This window comes from Oryzias latipes, chromosome 13 (genome assembly GCF_002234675.1).
Source record: "Oryzias latipes chromosome 13, ASM223467v1".
Classification (NCBI taxonomy): domain Eukaryota; kingdom Metazoa; phylum Chordata; class Actinopteri; order Beloniformes; family Adrianichthyidae; genus Oryzias; species Oryzias latipes.
In genome coordinates, this window is record NC_019871.2 from 17,122,383 (window position 1) to 17,128,017 (window position 5,635).

Sequence of the window (5,635 nt, forward strand, 5' to 3'; positions counted from 1 at the left end):
CTACCAAACCAAATTCCCAAATTTAGTGAAAGCTGTTTGGCTGTGAGGGGATATGCTGAAAGGGGGCACACATACAATTTATTTAGCTAAATCCAACTTCAAAGTTCCTTGCAAATTACAGAAATAATGAAAGCTGAAAGAAAAATGTTTTAAGAAATAAATAAAAGCAGTAGGAATAAAAATTCTATAATTCGATTGAAAATAAAATGTTATTTGAAAAAAAGTCTTTCTATTAACACTCACGTTTGTGGACTTGTGAATAGGAGTTTAGCTATTTCTTTAGATGCATTCTTTGTCTTCCCTAGTTCTGCATATTGAGCGTTGCACCTTAAAAGTGAAAACGGTTAACAGCCTACTGAGTTGTTTGTGGGTCTAAGATACCTGCTTGATTAAAAACAAGAAAAATGGAAAGTTGGCTGAAACGATTTGTAAATCAAAGGCAAACATAGTAGCTTCTTTCACATCGGGCATGGCAGCAGCCATCAGGATTATCTTTTTAAAACTACTCAGGTTTGTGCAGCACAAATGCTAATACTTACTGTGACGGCATAAAAGATATTGCTTCACCGTTTTTTGTAATGTGCTGTGTGAAGCGCCTGGTTTGAACCAAAGAAGTGATCTTTGCTGTGCTTGTAGACTTAAGAAGTAATAAACCTTTACCACCTTAGCATTAAATTGATCGAACCATTTACAGTGCTATTAGACAGCTGCATCATTGACTCCACTCTTATGCAGCAGTAGCCCATGTTACAGTGCTTATCACTATCTACTGATACAGTAAATTGCTTGTGTAAGGGTTTGTGGAGCAGCTCACAACATAAGAAGATTATTATTTATGTTCCCCCTGTTAGTGTAATGTACGTCTGCAGGAAGTGTGTTTGCTAAGTCCACAAGCTTGGACTCTGGCACGCTGCTTTTAGCTGAACGCCTGACGTCTCCAGGTGAAAGCAAGAGAGAAACAAGGAACAAATCACTCGTGCTACACTACAGCCTTTTAGAATTTAAATCTTTGACAATGGCCTTACTAAAAAAGAAGCAAACTTTGGTTCAACTGATGGAACAATAATCTATCATGACGCATGTCAGGTAAAATCAAGCTGTCCAGACTATCGATCAACACAAAGCATAAATGCTTTCTTTCTAAACACTGACAACTATAGGATGACTGATGGAATGTAAAATCCATCATTTCTGTTTTCAGCAGCTGTGTGTTTATCTTATTCTACGGTTAGAATTTGCTCCAAAGCACAAAGACATAACATAACAGTGCTTTTTAAATTCTCCATCCATCCATCCATCCATCCATCCATCCATCCATCCATCCATCCATCCATCCATCCATCCATCCATCCATCCATCCATCCATCCATCCATCCATCCATCTTATTTTTAGAGCACTTGTAAAAGGCCAGAGCAAACAAAATGCTGCATCTCCCCATCTTTTTTTCGTTTCCTTATTTTTTTTTACATCTTCTTAAAAACCGCAAATACAGTTTTCCATCACAGCAGTAGAGTTAAGCTTAGAGTGCAACTCATTTGTTTAGTCACGTCCATCACTCATGGACAACATATATTTATAAATAAAACACAAAATACATGAATCCATCCTGTGAAATAAAGAATGCCAAATACATTAAAAAATACTTCTGAATAATTGTCTTTAAATTGTGTAAATTTCAAAAGCAATTAAAAACAAACCCTCTTGTTGTTGTAATTACCGTTGTCCCCTTTGGCTACGGTTTCTATGCAAAGTTGCTTCTGGGTATTGTATTGTCCCTCTTTCCCACTCCCCTCCGGGAGAGGAGTGCGAGTTTCTTCCCTTTTTTCCCGGAATCTTTTTTTTTTTAAGAGGTTTTTCCTAAGAGGTTTTTCCTAACCAGAAGGAGGGTCTTAGGGCAGGGATGCCCAGTATTATGTCATTTTTACTATATAATTACCGGTATGAAACCTATTGAGACGGCTATTGTTGTAATATTGGACTGTATAAATAAAATTTAACTGAATTGAATTTAGTTTAAGTCTGTACTCTCGTCCTCCTACAATTCAAGTTGCAAATTTTAATGATAATTTTAAATTGAAGCGATATTAGTGTTTGTTTTTTAAGTCAGTTTTTATACAAAGGTGTTACATTTTACTTGGAGAATAGCACTGTGAATGTTTGCATACAGCTAGAAACTGTAGCCGGACCCTGATTTTGCAGTCCCTGCCAAAAACAATTTTTTCCCCCCTGAAACATGTTGCTATTGTAAAATTGGACTCTGATACTCTTGTAGCAATGAGCAAACACACAATTTCCAAAATATCATTACTGAGATTTAGGATTTTGTTTCTGTGTTCAGAACCATTTAGGTGTAATTCCCTGTGAGATGTAATATTTGTAATGAGGAACCTTCTACACCTTGCCAAATGATCATAAACCTCTGATAGTGACATGGTGTTGTGCAAAGATCTCTCAACACTTTCAAGAAACTATATCACCGAAATGATGAATGCTGACTTGCAGTTTTCCTTTGGGCAGCTTTGGTAACCAATCAGAGCCTTGTCTATATTTCAAATACATTTAAATGAATCCTTGCAGAAATATGCATTATTTCCCAGATCTTTAAGTTGAGCCAGTACTGTTGTGCAAACATGCGATCAATTTTCTCTGACTCACTTTTAATTTAGGAAGAGCAAAGTTTGTGAGCATTTGTAAGAATCTAGAAACCTTGTAGGCCACAGCAATTTTAAATAAATATGTATGTGTTGAAGGGGTAAAGGACAAAAAATTCACAACCAAGCAACTGTTTATTTGGTCAGTGTGTAGGGGTTGTCTCTGCAATGATCACACTGTTGTTCTTTTTGTTTTTAAGCATATCTTTTATTTTGCATTTTTCAAAACATGTCCCAATTTTCTTACAAATACACTTGATCAAATATTGATTTTTTTTTCATAAATTACACAAGACCTGCCAATAGAAGTGCAGTAATGATCTGATGTTTGACTATGGGCCACATGCTTATCATGTTTGCCAATTACATATTACTGCTGTAGTTTAGCACTCCACAAACCTGGACACGCCTTTGTGTCATCTGGACTCACTTGGTAGTAAAAGGTCAGCAGATTGCCTCTTTGAATCATGGAGGCAGAGTGTTAGTCATGGGAAAACAATCACTGCACCAGTGGGAAATTAGAAAAGATGCATGTATCTCCATCATGCTTACACCCCTGTGATATGATTGGTTTCAATTGAATTATGTTGCCCAGCAACCTAAATATAGTCTGAATACACAGCTTATCCTGTTAAAAGATTGTACTCATCTTAAATGGCGGTGCGGACACATCCACCAAAATTTACTTGATTTAAATGATGAATGAGAGGTTCATTCTACTGTAGTACTACACCAAGTCCAATAGGAAAAATTGGAGATGAAGTGAAAACAAATGTGCAGCAGTCCTCCAATCAAAGGTTTTTTTTTTTTAAAGAAGTGAATGCAACTTTAAAAAGAGACTGATAATTAAATAGCTGAATGAACACCAGATGAGATTTGCAGTAAATCTGTTTTTTTTTTTATTTAGTGAGAAGACAATTTATGAGGCTTTGTTACTCTGCATACTGGAAGCACCTACATTGTTAAGAATACATCTATGCATCACATTGGTTCCATCTTGTTGTCCATCTGTGAAGCTCTTTCACCTCATCCTTCCTTTTGCAATCTCTTAATGCACTCACAGCCCAATTCCCTGGGAGCGGCTCAGGCAGCAGAGCTACCGACTTGAAACAAACCTTCAGAACACACAAGGTCGCAGCGTGACCCTTGTATGGAGGTCTATGACGCATTAATGCAGGGTACTGGCAGCGCTGCGTTAAAGAGGATGTACACAAGACAGACTGGAATAATCCTGCGTCGGTGCAGTATTTGTGTGTGCAAGTCAAAGTCTGCAGCTGACGAAAATGAGGACTGTGGGGGGAAGATGGTAAAGAGGACTTGAAGAGAAGACGTTTTGGGCACACAGGCCTAGTTAGGAACCAGATAGAATGCAGGATTGTTGACGAAGAGGACGTCGTACATCTCACAGAGCAAGGAGTCCGCCCAGCTTTTGGCTCCATCTGTGGTGTTAACCACAAGCTTGAGGAGTGAGAGAAGGCAGCACAGAGCATGTGCGCATCAGAGAATGAGTCTGGACATCTGGTTTTGTTAAAGCCTCAGAACATTCCTTCCCTCTGTTCAACGCTCTCTGGCAGCTTTTAAAAGGACATGTTTGCTATAACATCCTGCTCTGGGCATCACCATAGCTCTTGAAGTTCAATTTATGGCTGCTGAAAGTCGAAAGCAAGGTGCCTGTCTGACCGTTTATGAGTTCCTTAACATGACACTCATGGCAATTACAGAGAACCGTTGATGACAGCCGGCTTTGGACTTCTCCGCATTTCTCCTTGAACAGATTTCAGCTTTTCCAAAAACCAATCAAGATGGTGTCAGCAGTGAAACACTTAAAAAATCCAAAACAAAGAATGTTTATCTTTAGATCGTTATCACTATAGTTTTCAGATGACATGTATGCATTAACTTTTCAAAATTGTATTTTTCTAAACTAAAATCAAAGAAAATGCAACATTCATAGCAAAACATGATTTTACAAAAAAAGTTCATGTATAAGAAGAAACTATTCTTTTTGTCTTAATAAAAAACTGAACTATGAGATGATGTAATGGAGATGAAACTTCCAACTGTGTCAATACTAAAGCAACAAAGATGCAAAAACCCATGAATAAAACAAAAAAATAAAACTGAAATGCAGAGCACATGGAAAAACATTCCAGAATGACCAATGCCCTTTGCGATGCAGAACAGTCGTTACATGATACAGCAAGAGTCATGTTGTAAAAATGAACACATGAATATGCTGTATAAGTGACATGATTTCAATGCAGACAAGGGTGGTCTCATTATTTCATATGATGATGAAGTGTTGTCCCGAGTGTCACTCCCGGGAACGGGCAGAGCTTCCAGGCAGGAAAGAGCCGACCACAACAGTTCTTCAGCTGGCAGCTTTAGCTGGTGCACGAGAACATAAAGCTTGCCAGTGAAGAACTGCTGTGGGTCAGCCAGTGAGAGCACAGACTCCCAACATGATGTTAAACATGTCACAACTGGAGGAAATGTGTTTGCACAGCCCTGGTGAAATCAGCTGCTTTTTCTCTTGAAGCAATATTCTGCCTTCCACGAAAGAGTAGGAGATGAATGAGATGTGACATCTGTCAATCAAAAAGAAAAATAAAGGCACATTCTCCTACAGAGACAAAAATGTAAGAAAGATAAATAAAAATATGAAAATAATATTAGGTTAGTGACATATTGTTACTTTTTCAGACCATTTTGTAACTTAAAAACCTCTATAATTTTGTGAAAAATGTGAGTAGAAAAATAAAACTGCTGAAAAATGATACAAATATGGGCATAATTTGCATAAATATGTTAATATTTATTTAAGATGCAAAAATCCTGAAGGTGAGGTCACCAAGAAAAAAAGCAGCTGTTTTTTTGAAATTGTCTTAAACCAAGTAATCAAAGATCAATGTTTGGTAGGAAAAAAATATTTCATTTTTTGAAAAGATAACCTGAATAATGTTAATGACATGACATATTTTTC

At 37.3% G+C, this 5,635-nt stretch overlaps 1 non-coding gene across 1 annotated transcript; it reads right to left on the reverse strand.

Annotated features, from left to right (window-relative positions):
- Nucleotides 1-5,001: 5,001 nt before the first annotated feature.
- mir22-1 (microRNA 22-1) lies at nt 5,002-5,095 on the reverse strand. Its single transcript, NR_107160.1, has one exon. It is a non-coding gene; the product is annotated as a microRNA 22-1 (primary transcript).
- Nucleotides 5,096-5,635: the final 540 nt, after the last annotated feature.